The sequence below is a fragment of the Thunnus thynnus genome, chromosome 24, assembly GCF_963924715.1.
Source record: "Thunnus thynnus chromosome 24, fThuThy2.1, whole genome shotgun sequence".
NCBI lineage: Eukaryota > Metazoa > Chordata > Actinopteri > Scombriformes > Scombridae > Thunnus > Thunnus thynnus.
In genome coordinates this window covers 17,757,882-17,774,458 of record NC_089540.1, presented here as the reverse complement: position 1 = coordinate 17,774,458, position 16,577 = coordinate 17,757,882, and positions in this window count along the sequence as shown.

Here is a 16,577-nt window from a genome sequence, read left to right as displayed (position 1 = left end):
AGATGTGGTAATAGAGTGGCGCAGGTGCTTTGGAATAACTGATAGTCAACACAGTATTTATGTTCCAATATTTGACAACAGAAACAGAAAAATGTATAAATAGAACAACTATATCTTGAATTTGGTCACTTCAAACCTCAATCTATCGAGGTTTAATGGCCATCTCCCTTCCTCGCCACACTCTCACCAACTACATACATGGAAAACTAGTGAGAAACAATTAAATTGCATCATTAAAAATAATTGTAAGTAATTGCCAGTAAATACAGTAATTTATATACATTTATAAGTGAATTTCTTTGTTAATTTATCATTTAATACTGTTCGGTTGAATCCACATGCACAGACAGCCAATAACCATGCATGGTTTACCAATCCATTCCCTCTGTCTTTTAATGTGTTTGTACAGATTTCCACAGCAGTATTTTTTTGTTGTTGTTGTTTTTACCACATGACCCTTGGGGGCCTCCGTACGCATCTCTAGCAGGTTGATATTTTTGGTTCAAAGTGATATCTCGGTAACTATTGGATGGATTATCATGAAATTTGGTGCCAGCATTCTTATCCCCTGCAGGATGAAGTGTAATAACTTTGGTGATCCTGGGAGTTTCCGTGTTGCACCATCATAAGGTCAAAATTTACATCTGTCCCATATTTTTATTGTTGTCTTGCAGTTGTACTTTGCCTTTAGTGCTAATTAGAAAATGTGAGGATGCTAAAATAAGACGAGGAACATTGTAAACATAATACCTGCAAACAGTCAGCATGTAAGCATCGTCATTGTGAGCATGTTAGCATGCTGACCTTAACATTTAGCTCATAGTGCTACGCCGCCAAAGTACAGCCTCAATGAGCTTGAAAAATATATTTATCTTTGTGTTTAACCAGCAAATGAACAAGCATAATAGCCTCAGAAAACATTAGGAAAACTGTGAATGGTTCTATAATATAACACAACAACAAAACATAACATGCAACAGCACAAAACTCAACATAAATCAGTGGGTAAGAAAGTCACTTTAATATGGAGATTTAAACCAACAATCCTGTCAGTTTTAACTTGCTCTGTTTGTTTAAACATGCAGGAACCTGTTTATTAATGTAACTTCATTTATCTCTACAAAATGATAAATGGATAAATTACAGGGGGTGCAGCAGGTCTTTTCCACTTGAAGTACATTCACAGAATCTTGCCAAGCACCTCTGAACTAATTAAGATGAAGTGAGATGAACAAACAAAGTGTAACAATGCCAAACCCCTCCCTCTGCGTATCTCTCTCTGGTCATCGTGGATCGTATAACATCTATCTGCGTTCTCCCTTTGATCCGGATCTGCTTCTCCTCGTTTGTGCTCGGGCATCTGCGAGGCGACAAAGGCCCGTTTCAGAGGAAGCGGATGGCCGTGCATGTTAATGAAGACGTTCTTTTCACTGTTGAAGTTGGCCAGACGTGTGCCCTCCGCAGCCCAGAGAGAGAACTTAAACACTGCATCTGCTGCAGCCAAATAGGCAGAAGTTGAGTCGTCCGGATGCCAAGTTTTTACTCTAAATTGCTGTAAACAAACTTCAGACTTTTGGGGGAAAATATACACACATTCAAACCAGAGTGATCAGTTTGTATTCCAAAAATATGTAGCATCCTATAAAGCTTTCTACTATATCTTTTATACTTTTGATATGTTTTCGTAAATTTCCTGTGTAGTACTGTGTAATTTGGTACAAGGAAATAATATGTAACCATAATTTTTTCAAAAATGTTCTCACTTGCTATATTATTATGGTATATAAATGTGTTAGATTTGACAAACCAAACCATGGCCTTCATAGAATGGAAGTATTAAAAACCCGGGTTTTCAGATTTTGATAAAATCTTCAGTTTTGGGTCGTAGTTTGGTATGTTTTCGGTGCAGTGTAAGTGGGTCAAACTCACACTTGAAACACTTTTTTTACGTTCCTCAAGTGCTCAGACGTAGACTGAGTGTATTCAACTAATTAGATGGTAATTATTGGGTTCTCAAGGCGTACCAAAGTTGATAAAGTCGTGTACTGAACTGTATTTTAACACCATCATACAACAGATGAAAACAATCCGGCATGAGATAAAATCCCCCCCAAAACACTGGATTTTATGCATGTATGAATAAAGGCAAAACAGGAAATGTAAATCAAAATGAAAATGGACGTTTTAATACTAATGTTTTGTGCACTTTGTTGTTCTCAACATTTTCAGCTTCTGATAAATTCATCAAAAATGTGAGATATTATGAAGAATGGTGAGTATACTTGCAAAGCCTTACAGTACATAATGAGGGTCAAAACATAAGATATGTAAGATTTTATTTTTGTCTTGAGTGTTTAGACTTTCAGCTGCAATAAAAAGCCTTCACATACTGTTTTTTACTGTATTATTATGACACAGCAGGTATATCTCGTCACCAATAATCTCTACAATGTGCTGAATTCCCCAGCGCCCCCTCTGACCTCTGACCTCCCTCCACTCTTTGTATTTTCGGTCAGGCAGCATGCTGGAGAACAGAGGCATTTATTACATGATAAACTGTGTCTTTGTTTGATGATAAATACACTCCTCACGCGGACCACGACAGACTGGTTCATTGTTCGCCTCAAACACTGAAACTCTGTGCAGCCGAACAGGCCGAAACACAACGAGAGAAACTGCAAAAAAAAAAAAAAAAGCCTTATCATCGGTCACATCTCTCAGTATTTATCTGTCAATCTGACTGCTGGTGTGTCAGATGTGAGATTCACTGTCAGCTGGCGTCAAACTGAGAAATCTCAACTATTGGACGGATTACCATAAAAATTTCTACAAACTTTCATGTTTCCTGGAGGATGAAACCTTACTATAACTTTGGTGATCCTCTAAATTTTAAATGTTATACTTTTATATCTGTAGACTCTTGTTTTAGTATAAACATATTTAATGAATAAATTCAAAATGATAAGTCCATTGACCAGGTAAGTAATCATTTTGGTCAAAAATGTCAGTTATTGTATTTGTATAGCACAGTGCAACGTGCTTTACATAATAATAAATAAAAAATAACGTACATAATTATAAAAATTATCCAATCAAAATTACATTATACATGTTATAAGCTTTTTATTATAATATTAATAATTATACAATGATTCAATAAAAATACATTTACATTATAATAAATAAAATATATATTATTATAAAATTATTATAATATCTATATGAGATATAATTATAAAAGTATTCAGTAAAAATACATTTACATGATACTACATAAAAATATGGTATTACAAAATATTTATTAAGTACTAAACAAAAAAATATTTACATTATAATGAATAAAAATTATGACTTTTTGAGTTTTAAGATACAGATGGAAATTAGATTTTTGCTGTATCTGGTGCAGTATTGTGTAACTATTATAAATAATAAATAAATAAATATTCAAATATTAAATATTATATTTTTATGTAAAATATTTTACATAAAAACTCAAAATGTTGACATTACTTCATAGTAATTGTTATTTATTTTTTTGTATTTTTTTTTACTCTTTACATTTCACCGTTTCTCACCTGCAGCAAAACTCCTGACAGATTTCACATCTCAGTCGTCTATTTCATGATCAACCCGTCTCTCTCCTCCTCCTCCTCTGTTGTGTCTCCTCCAGCATTTTTTCTCCCGGGAGACGAGCATCCAAACGGCCTGAGGAGCCAGCGGGGGTCCCAGAGCTGTGCCGTCACCGTGGCAACAGGTCAGCGCCTCCTCCTGCTGAGCTGGAAAAGGTTTGCCAGGCCGCTGAGTCATCACCTGGCAGCCAATGTACACACACACACACACACATTAGTAAACTGGTTTTTGTTTCTTCACCTTTTTCCTCCTTAATTTTTGCTTTTTTTCCCCATTTTTTCATTTAGTTTTAAGCGTTTCTAAGCTCAAATAAGTTGCTGTATTTACTGTCAGCATGCTGTGACCTCTGACCTTTGACCTCCTCATTATCAGGCCTGTGTTTTCAGCTGGTTAGGAATTTCTGGCGCCCTCAGTTCAACTCTTTCTGGGAGGAAAAAAACAGGTCTAAAGAGTAAAAAAAAAAAAAAAAACTAAATCATGCTGTATTCTGTTTCTACTTGTCATTCTGGTGATTCACCATTAGAGAGCAGCAGCACTTCATGTACAAGCATGAAGCTCCCAGCAACCTCATTCTTTCATTAACAATCACATCAAGTTTACTGATAATCAGACTAAATTACCAACTATATTGGTGATCGGTTAATCGTTTTGAGTTTCTTTTTTAAAGAAAAAATAACAAATTTCTCTGGCTTCAGATTCTCAGATGTGAGTTTTTCTGGTTTCTTTGTCTTCTGTGACAGTAAAACAAGTATCATTGTGTTGTGAACTGTTGATTGGGATGTCATCTTGATCTTTGGGAAGAATTGATCAAGTATTTTCTAAGATTATATTGACCAAATGACCAAATAATTGATCAATTAATAATGAATATAATCATCAGCTGCAGCCCTAATCAAGATCTCACTATATGAACAAAACCACATTATTTTATCCCATATAATTGCCATAATTTTTCTAATAAATCATTATTATCTGATTTCATCCAAGAAAAGCCACAGTCTTAAAAACTTAGGGTCAGTTTTATGGGTTTTTTTTTTTTTTTTAATGGATTCATTTATTCATGGATTGAATCATGGAGGCAAAAGTAATTAAGGGGTTTTATTGTACCTCTTGTGGATGATTAGTAGGTTTAATAACAGGTTATTAAAGTGAAAAAAAATGTATGACTAGTGTAAAGTCTATATTATCTTATAATGAGAATTTGAAAATAATTTTACTTAATTAAAGACGTGACAAAGGGTCGGTTATAAAAGTTTAATTGGCTTTTAATTTTACAAGGCATTTGGCATTCATTTGGAGCAAATATAACATGTAAAGTGAGTTTGTAGTTTTGCTGGTGAACCCTTCCTCTTAGAGATGAAATTTGGCAAAGCAAATTTTTACAGAAGGACCACCAATCACAGAGCTCCCCAACATATTTTCTGCCTAGTAACTAGCCAAAGTAAAATCCTGATTGGGTGGGAAACAGGAGGATTTATTTTCTGTTTTCTGTTCTTGCCAATAAAGACAAATTATAGAGATGTTTGGGAAGGTTAATTTTGACTTAGAAACATTTAGATTGTATAGTTAATGACTTTGAAAATACAGTATATATACAATAAATATAAAATGGGGAGAAATGCTTTTAAAAATTAGATTTTGCCTCATTTTTCCCAACTGGTTTGAAGTATATTCTAGAAACAAGTGTCTTGTGTATCTTAAAGAGAAAATTCTTTAAACAGAAACAAAGAAAAATACAGCTTGTCAACTTGTTTAGAAGGTAGACAGCTAGAAACTGTGACATCACGGCAGAGCTAAAGGTGAGTCAGAGCATCTTCAAACTGATGAGGATTCATGTCTGCTCCACATGTCTGGCAGGTTTTTATCTCTTTCGTTTCACTGAGTTGTAACAAGCTTCTGACGGAAACATGAAGTCCTGGTTGCATCTTGGCCCTAGCACTGTTGACATCATGCCCGGCCGTATCATGGCGCCCACCCTGGCTGGTGTTTCCCTCTGCTGGATTATTTCCTGGCAGTGCGCGCCTGGCTGCTGATCACAGCGTAATCTGGACAGATCCTCAATCTGTCAGCCAAACCCAAATCCAATCTGGCTCATTTTGTTATTCACCTTGCAGCGGCTGGCAAACGGTCGTAAACCTGGATAACCCGGAGGAGGAAAAGTGTTTTCTGAAGGGTCATGGCCGCTGTGAGTGTGACTGTGACGGGCATTAGACTGAGTTATGGCTGCAATTGAGCCACTCAGGTGATTCGTGAAGGACGGCGGTTGTCGCCTGGAGCTCGGAGGAGATGATTTTCTGTCGCCTTGTGCATCTCCAACACGCTCTCACTACAAAACAACATTCATCTTGACAAGTCACTGAGTCTCACATTTACCCTTCAAATCTGATTTTTGTTAAAGCAAGAGAAACATGAAGGGGCATAATTTAATTTTTTACCAGTGAGGTTCTTTCAAATATTTTCTTGAAAGAAAGACCTTTATCTCTTTATTTAAGTCTCAAAAACAGATAAAGATGGACTGTTTTTATAAGATGAGTTATTTCAACACGTATATTGCACTCTGATCTGATTTAAACAACCTTTTTTCACATGTTTAATTTCATAAATCTGAAGGTTTTGGTGTTGTGGTGGTGATGTTTTCACTTCATAATGAGCATCGTACATGGACACTTGGCTGATTTCATGAATTTAACTGATAATTACTAACCAGTTAATGCCTGGAAACACGGCTGAGGAGCTACAGACGCCAACATTTTACAGTTGCAGACCAGTTTAATAACACACACAGAGCTTATTCACTTATCAAATAGTACAAGGCAAAAAAAAAGCTTCCAACACTTTAGTTATTCATATTTGTAAATTATTTGCTGTTCTTAAGTTAAACAAAGCCTTTATCTTAACCCAAAGGTGTAAAGCCAAACAGCTTGTAGTTATTACCAAAATTCACAAAGATAAGAAAACTTGTGTTTGACCATACAATAATCCATACTGTACATGGCGTCGATTATGTCACCCTTTATTTATTGAGAGAAAAACCAAGTTTGGACAAAGGCAAACCATCATGGCTGTCTAAAACAGGTTGTAAACACCTGTCAATCAAGCAGACATGCATAAAAACAAGACATAACATTGTGTTAAAGGAAATTTCTTAATAATTTTCCTGAAAAGAGCTACTAGGTATGGTGGAAATAGACTGTTCAAAGACAGTACAGTATTTTTTTTCTAACATTTTTTTTTGAAAATAAATAGCCAGACAATTGTACAGTAGTTGTATAGCAGATGTTGATTTGGAGTTTTACAGTTTGAGAGTTTCTCTAAAACAACTGCTCAAATCTAAATAACTGGAAAACCTGACAGAAATCTAGAGTAAATATTATTTCCATATTTGTTGATTTGTGTGCTTAACTGTAATTAACAATTACACAGAGAAGAAAGAAAGAAAGATAGATTTTACATTTTCACATGTTCAGCTGATCTGCTGTGCACCAAATTGAATTAAAAGCATTTTGAACTAAATCTGGTTACACTTCCAGTTAATTGGAATTAGCTGAAAATGACAAAGACTGTATTGTTTGTATTGATTGTATTGGATGGAAATTAACAACAAGAAAAGCTGCAATAAATGTTCATATCTTAATATCTAAGAACACTTCAGTATGCAGACGACATTAAATTATATTTTAATTATAGAAAGTGACAGATTTAAGCTTCAGCAGACACTTTTAAACTGTCTGAAGGTCTTTTTTTAGCATCATATCGAGCTACTGCATGCGGCAGATTTGAACCGGCGCCCTCTCTCCGTCGCCATGGCGACCTCGAACGTGCCAGCGCGCGGGGCTACAGCTGCAGCAGCCAGAGTGGCCATCTCATGTCACATCTTTCCCTCCCTAATCCCATAATCCTCTCCTGCCTCCACTCTCACCCCCCCCGATCCGATTAGAGGCTCCTGGATCAGAGCGCCCTGTCCTGCACACACACACACATACACACACCTCTGATGGCCTACATATCCACTTCCTCTTTCCAGTTTGGGCTAATTGGACAGACGGGTAAACGAACTAGGAGACAACATATAGGTTTACAGGATGAGCACAACAGACTGTAGGCTGAATAAAGGTCTGTGATGACTCACAACGAACAACAACAACATCCATCCTAAGCTGTTTAGTCTCGTACTGATCCTTTAAATCTTATTTTTCCCACAAAATCTGTCTGTTGGGTGAAAGAGAGACTCACTTGTTTCAAATACAAATCAACCTGGTTCAAGATTTTTCTTGAAACAGTGACATTTTCTTCATACACCGCGATTAATCCATGAACTGCCTCTATTTCACAGCTAGAACTTGAAACGATATTTATACAAAAAGTGAGTCTCCATCCACCTGTTTTTATTTGCATTTTCAATTTATGCATCTCCTAATATTCACATAACGTTAGCAGTTTTCTTTTTGTCGATTTTCTGGAAATCAGGTGAAAACTTCAACTTAGACGTTCCCCTGTTGCCATGAAAACGTGAGGTTGAATGAAACGACGGCTGCAAGCTAGTTCAGCCTCCATGTGAGTTGGCTGACTGAACTGAACTTAAGTTGGATAATTAGTTCAAAGTTGTCCCGTGAGTTGTGAAGATATAAAACTAAGTGAGATAAGTCAACTCAACTAGAGATAACGAGTTCAATCAACTGGAGGTATTAAGTTGATTCAACAACTGTTCAGTCACACTGACAAAAGTTCACAGTCAAATTTGCTATAGGCCCCTTCTCATGTCAGCTGATATTGTGCTTTAGTGGAGGATACACTTAAAATGATCCCAATTAAATAAGCAAAAACCTCTTCTTCATTCTTGAAATGATGCAAATAATTGACTGTTTAAGCACTTTAAAAACAACAGAACAAGGAAAAATTCATGATTTATGATTGCCTCAAACCAGCCATTATTATTCCATCCCAGTAAATCCTGTTTCAGACATATTTTCATTGATTTTTCAGCAATTACACCCAAGAAGAAAGAATCTTTTTGCAGCACATGAATCAAGCAAGCATTTTGACATTTAATAGATGCTGATTCAGGTCTACTCCGTTGCAGAAAATCTCTTAAAAATCCTTTCAAAAGTAGAGAAAGAATAGAGTTCCATGATTGCTGGCCATGTCAGACATACTTTAGCACAGTTTTTAGGTTCTCCACCTCCTGCACATCACTGTCTGTCCAGCACTGGCTGGGTCATCAGAGCCAATTGTAGCTTGTTAGTCAGTTAATTAATTGAATTAGATCACAGACAAATCACACAGCTGGTGGAAGTCCTGCCGCCTAGGAAGGAAGCATCATGTGTGGAGAAAAGCTCCCTCTTCCTTTTAGCCTCGATAAAAAGACACCGCGTCTTCAGACAGACCTGATTTATTTGTCCCAGACAGTGTTTTCAGGTCCGAGGTGAACGTGTCTGAGCTGAGCCGTCGCTTGTTACGTCTCAGTGAGTCAGAAAGTTTGACTTAGTCTGCAACACTAAATGTAGGTCAAGATATTCAAAGAAAAAGTTTGAGAAGCTCATGAGAAAATTATAAAGTTTGAATTCAGGATTTAATTTATCATCAGTAGCTAAGTACATTTACTCAGATGCTGTACTTCAGTATAATTTTGAGGTACTTGTACTTTACTTGAGTATTTCCATGTGATGCTACTTTCTACATTTCAGAGGGAAATATTGTACTTTCTACTCCACTACATTTATTTGACAGCTTTAGTTACTTTTCGGATGAAGATTTGACACAATGGATAATATAACAAGCTTTTAAAATACAACACATTGTTAAAGATGAAACCAGTGGTTTCCAACCTTTTTGGCTTTTGACGTCTTACAAAAAGCAGTGTGTAGTCGGGGTCACATTTCACATGTCTATGAGTTGTTAACAGCTCCACCAAATAGTGATTTTTCCCTCTAAACTTCTCACATGCTTTCATTTCAATAAATGTTCAAATGATCCAATATTTCAGCAAAAATCAAAGATTAGAGAAAAAGTCCAAAAACTGAAAACAGATTTGTGTATCAGAACTTTGTTTTTTCTTCTTTCCTCTCCCATTAATCATCTCACCACCCCTCAGATTTATCTGCTGACCCTTTGGAGGGGCCCGACCCCTAGGTTGGGAACCAGTGGACTAAACTAGCTAACTGTATATAAAGTAGTGTAAACTAGCTCCACCTCCAGCAGCTACAACAGTAACATGCTGCTCTAACACTGATGCTTCACTATTAATAATCTAATGATGTCATATATAATAATATATCAGTCAGAGGGACCAAACCGCTACTTTAAAGATCTGAATACTTCTTCCACCCTGTCTATCACCATCTATCTCTAATTTTCTCTCATTCTTTGCTCTGCCATGTCTGCACCATTAAACTACAGGATAGAAAGTCAATCTATGAAGCGGTGTAGACATCTTGTATGTTTTGACAGCCTTGTAGTGAGTACCCAGCATGACAGCGACCACACAGAGCTAATCTTCCAGCGAAACCTCCCCCGCACACACAAAAAGAGCTCCTGACAACCACAACACCATATGTTGAAGTACTAAGCTCCCGTCAGGTCATAACAGCAAAGCTTCAAACTCTCAGCGAGGCCGGCACGTCGTTGCTGTCAGAGAGGATTACTGTTGTCGAAGAAACGATGAACTACTGTACACCTCAACGAGCCACGACTTCTCACTGAATAAAATAACTGACACAGTTTAAAGAAGCAATCCTGTTTTTGACAGGATCAGAGATGCTTAAAATTTGGACACTTTTACAGTCTTTTATATTTTGTAGATTAAAGATCGGATGAAGTCATAATTTTACATTTCAGCTATTAAGTTGATGGTGATAAATGTTGCAGTCAGAACAGAAAGGATTTATCTAATGCTCTTGGTCTGACAGGAAAGACTTTTAAGCAGCTAAAAGGTCATATCCAAAGATCTGTAGTGACTGATGTTGTTGAAGACTCAAGTTATGTAATGAAGCTAATGTCAATATATCCTTTCCCATGCTCCGACAACATCACATATTTCAACAAATAAGTCATAAACAGGTTTATTTGAGCTGGAAAAGAGTCAGACTTTCTCAAAGAGGAACTAATAACACTCATTAAAGATCCAAAAACGCTTCAAAGCTGCTGCTTCTCAACAGTTTATGGCTTTTATTATAATAATGAGCTTAATTATCCAACAGAAAATGTAAAATCAACTCTGTTTGAAAGCAAGGGGTGTTAGATTTTCTTGTCTGCACAATAATACATCCTAATAATTACAGCTAAAAGCTAAAAATGATCTTGCTGCACTCATTCCAACTTAAAGCATGATGTATCTCATCTCTTTTCAAATATAAAACTATTCATCAGAGCAAATCCCAGGACTGGATGACTGTTGATATAAGTAAATACTAAAATTTTGGAAGATTTCCTTCTAGGACTTTGCACATACAACATACAATAAATGGAATTACAAAAGGAGATTAAAACATGAAAATCTCATCCCACTGGACAAATTTAAATGTTTGATTTCTAACATTTTTAGAGATGTCTGTGATTGTGAGCATTTTTCCTTCCTTTTAATAATAAAAAGCTATTGAAGATTCCCCCAGATGTGTTTTAAGATAAAAAAAAATACTTTATTAAAATTAAATTTTTAGCCAGAAGCTGCATATTCTGGCTGAAACTTTTCAGGACTTTCTCAAGGACGTCAATGTCTGTTTTACTCGGGTTGAAAATTCAACCTCTTAGCAACAGGAAGTGACCTCCATCGCAGCGCAGCTCTGATGTGAATGCTCAAACAGCTGGTGCGGCGAGGACTTGAAACAGAAACGAGGGAGCTCATTATGATAATATGAATCGGCCGGGGTGCTTTTCAACTAGAGATTAAAAACAACTTGATTAACCCGTCTGTCAGTCACGTAGCCCCGCTGTAAGTTATCCTACTTTGAAATCCTGTGAGTGAAATGAGAATCGCAGCGTTCATAGATGGAAACTTGATCAAGAAAATCTGCTCCTGAAACATGACAGGAAGTGTTAACAAGTCGCTTTGAACAAGTCGCCATGAAGTAACTGTTTGTAACTCTGCAAACATTAAACTGAGAAGATGTTATGGTGCAAATCATTTAAAAAGATATTCAAATGTAAGTGTCAAGTTAGATAAGTTTGTCATCTGATACAGACAGACTGCAGACAGACAGACTTTTATTCATACCCAAAGAAAAATCAGTATGTAGAGAAGATTAAGGAGCCACAGCAAAATTTTTCTTTAGTATCATAGTTTCAGATTTTATGAATACTAGAAAAGAAGAGTATGATGTTTCCCCCCCAAATGTGAATGTGGAGCATTCGTCCCACACTTATCAGTGTCAGAAATCTACTTGCTGAGTGAGCAAGGTCTTATCACCAAACATCAGCGGCCGACTTCACTAATGCTCGGATCAGAGGCGTCTTATTTCTTTGTGGTACAGGAGGGTCATACGGGACTCTAACCTCTTGCTCTACTTGTTGAGTAACACGTCAGCTCATTAAATATCATCCGTGTCAAAACATCTCCATATATCAGCTTCCCTGCTCTGTCTGTCTGTGTACACGGTGTTTAGTCCAGAAGTCAAGTGACCGTTGAACCTTTTTATTGAGCTTTAATTGTCTCTCGGCCTTCTGACAGGTTCCATGCATCACTAGCTCGCCCAGGATGCTATACTCCTTGTTAGCAAAATGACCAGAATGCATCCCCCTTGTTAAGCAGCCATCCCCACCCCTCTCCATCTCCTAGTAGCAGAGAGAGAGCAGGGGCAGAGGGTTTGTTTAGTTCAGTATGTTAGTCTAGCCTGCCTGACTCATTGATCCTTTATCTGACTGAGGTGTGTGCAAGCTAGAAACTATGGCCCTGACCATGGCTCTGAAATATCAGTAGCCTAACTGTGCTGTGTATTGATAAATCCATGGCGCTGTCCATGGTGCTGAAGTAGCAGATGGATTTGTAATTGCACCTTTTTCTCTCAGTATCTCCCTGCTCTCAGTTTCGTCTTGGATCTATAATATTCTCTAAACTATACACTATAGATATTCAATTCTGTACTATACTGTAGCCTATATACTCAATATAGTAGTGTCACCTTCATGATCAAAGTGACAAGTGGCGGGAGGATCATAGAGACACACCGCTGCCTGTAGCATTCCTATAATATTCCTACAATATTTCTATAATCATCAGCTGCTAAGCTTAGATAATTCCAGGTAAAGGCTACATCCAGTAATAGGAATAGGCCTACACAAAATATGTATTTAGCCTAATAGCAGTTCTATTAATTATAATCACAATTATAATATCAAGAATAAAGCTAGGCCTATATGATAACCCTGCAGTCTTAACCCTAACCTTAACCCTTCCACTGGGCAATCCTCCCTGTTGAAAATGAACAAATTACCTACTACTACTACTACTACACACACACACTCCTGATGAAACGAAAGCAGAGTTCGATGACTTCCCGTACCTACACTGAAAGTGACCGGCCTCGTAAAGCGGAAGTCCTGTTTCCTCGGCAGCTTCATCAATCATGGATGATAATTATGATGGATGGGGGAGGAGCTCGGGCAAATGAAGGCTGAAAAACATTTAGGCGAGGCGTGGCAGGGAGGAGTGAGATTAATGGCGATAAAACTGACTAAGCACGGGTGAAGGTGACCGTATAGCTTTTTAACATCAGTAAAACATTACCGTGTTAATTCTGAGACATCACTGTAAGTACCATAAACAAACGAGGCAGTCACTGAGCATAGAGATTTGTTTATGGCACAAAACTGAAGTGATCCTCTAGAGCATCCACACTCAGTAGGCAGACTCTGGTGTGGATCCAGACTAAATAATAATTGAATCTCCATTCAGCCGCCCGCTAGTTGCCACAATTAGTAAGAGTAAAATGTCTTGTTCAAAACTAGCTGATACATAAAAAGAGAAAGGTTGACAGTGAAAAACATTTAAGGATGACTAGACTGAGAAATACATGCATTTTGCCCTAGTGAAGTATGAGACCATTGTGCTTGATTGCAAAGCCATTACAACTCCAAACATGCCCGTTTTAAACAAAACTATCCCCAAAAACACAAAGGTAAGAACCACAAAGCTGAACTAGTTGAAGTCGTGCTATGAAGACTCCAACTGAATTATTGTAAAATCATTTTCAACAATGAATGCAGTGAAGAACTCACTAATGAACACTTAAACCAGCGTGTCCGCCGAGACGTCATGGCTTTTTATGCTCAAGGACTTGGTTACACAATGCAGGAGTCACATTGATACAGAATTGCAGTTCATGTGCAGAGCTCTGGAGTTTTTGTGCTAAAATATCATCATGTAATGCAGCTTTATTGGGCCTCTGATGCAGTGGAAATGTATAATGTGGCCCTCTAGGACTTGTGTTTGAATGTCCCTGCTCTAGAGCAAAGTTTCTGCTGTGAAAACTACTTCAGACATGTATGTTTTCCTCAGGAGGGCTGATGGGAAATGTGGTGTTCCCGAAGTTACTCCTCATTGTAAATGTGGGCCACCAACTTTCTTGTGCAACTTCAAATTCATGAGTCAGACTTCAGCTCCAAAACATCTGTGAAGAGGAGCTTGAAGCTCTCAAACAGCTCATTTTAAAGGCTAAATCTGTCTTTACAGTCTTCTGGATATTGAAACAGCTTTCCAGCAGTCACTTCTTGCTTACCAACAGCCGCCAAAAGCAGCTTTAAATTCATTTATGTACATAATGTTTTTTATGAATAATTTAGCTTTAAAATGATTTTGGGGGGAAAGTGGCTTCAGCTTTAAAATGTTGATCAAATTCATTTTCAAAGATGAAATTTGTCTTTTACTGTGTACTGCACTCCAGTCTGAGGTGATTACACACAGATACTTTACAGCTTGGACCTAAATCTGGTCTGGGGCTCCACTAACGACACCAGACGATCAATCAATAGAGAGATAGATACAGAGAAGCGATGCGATTCTACACTGCAGAGCTGAATCTGTAGGGTCTCCTTTGTAAAGTCATTATCTCTGAACCCTCGCCGTCGCCCACTTCAGCTCATCTCCAATTACCCACAAGCCCCTCTGTCCGCGGGTCTCCCATGGCAACCTGCAGCTGTCCGCCTGCATCACATGTGAGAGTTTGAAAAGGTTGAGAGCGCCGAGTTTCTGCAGGAGGGACCAGTTTCTCATTCTAATGTATAATTTATGTTCATTATCACACAATTATACAGTCTGATTGTAATGTGTGAATGTGGAGTGCTCTGTTACTTCAGTTCAGTTTAGTTCAGATTGGTTTGGTGCAGCAAACAAAATGTCTTCCACTCAGTAGAAATAATGTCTTAGACCCATGAAACGAGCAAAAAGAAACAGAAAAATGAATGCAACTCTTTTGTCATGGCTGTATCTAATTATCTTTTATTTGTTCTTTGTTTTTATATCAATTTCCTTTTTTCAGTTGCTTTTTTCTACATCCAGCAGTTACGGAGCAACATTATCATTCATTTGGAGTCGTGTTTCTGTCCACCTGGTGAATGTAAGTCCAATATTCACTCTGCTTTAGCTCTGTTTCTGCTCTCTACCAACTCCTGAGGGAAATATCTGGCTCTTTAGCTGCTAAATGCTCCATTATGTTCACCAGCTAGTCTACAGCTAACTGTGTCTGTTTGTTGTTTGGTGCTGAGCAGGTAGTGTACAGTGGCTTTTTAGAGCTTTTTCTCTGAAAATGATGCTATGAACGCGCTGAGAGTGAACCAAAATGTAAATGTAATGTTTTTGTAATGTAATATTTGTTTTACAGGGGATAAAGTGTTTGAAACCTCATTTTTTTACCTTTTTGACTGACTAGCATGAACTTCCACAGACAACATATAGCATTAATGCTTTTAAAATTTATGTATATTACTTTGTTTTTTGTAATGCTTTATTTCATTAATTTTGGTAAGCTGCTGCTTTTTGCAGGAAGTGTTGTATAGGGATGTTTATTGATTGACTCAGTGCTGAAACAATGACAAATTTAATCAACAAGTTTGATAATTGAATCATCTTTTTGGGTCATTTGAAGCTTTTCTTTGTCATACATGATAGTAAACTGGATATCTTTGGATTTTAAAATGTTTATCAGACAAAACGAGACATCTGAAGACATTACTTTGAACTTTAAGAAAGTGCAGCTGGCATTTTTCTCTATTTTCAGACATTCTATAGACGATTAGTCGAGAAAATAATCATCAAATTGATCAATAATGAAAATAATTGTTGGTTGCAGCCCCAGGTCAGACAAAAAAAGAACATTTAAAGACCTCACCGTGGGCATTTTTCACTATTTTTTTACATTCAATATGACAACGATCATTTTATTAATCAAGAAATGGAAAACAACCAATAACCGGAGCATAGATAGTTTAATAATGAGAGTTTAATTAAGACGAACAGAGAATCTGAGGCGTCATTCTGCTGCAGAAACACCAAAGAATGAAGGATTCGCTTTTTTACATGCATAGCTGCATAAATCTATCGAACATATCAAACCTGCTCCATCTTAAATGGCCATTTACAAGGTTGTTCTCAGGATGAATAGTGAGTTTTTACTTTGAACTGAGTGAGCTGTAAAACATTCGACCCTATCAATAACAAGACATCCCTCATTTCGTTCTCACAAGATGAATCTGTATCATTGAAGGTGCTGCCAAAACACTCATCATCCATTTCTGAAGGGAAGACATCATTACCCTCTGTTGATTGTCCTGTATCTGGTCTGAGTGTCCTTGAGCGAAAACACTAAATCCCTTCCTGTTAGCTCTCTTTGTAAGTTGAGATGAGAGCGGCAAAAGATGAATGCTGTGAAAAACATGGTTGGCGCCGGCGGACGCAGGCAGTTAAACGGTAATCATCTAGTAACCAGGGATTTGGGGATTTACGGATTTAAAGGCTTCAG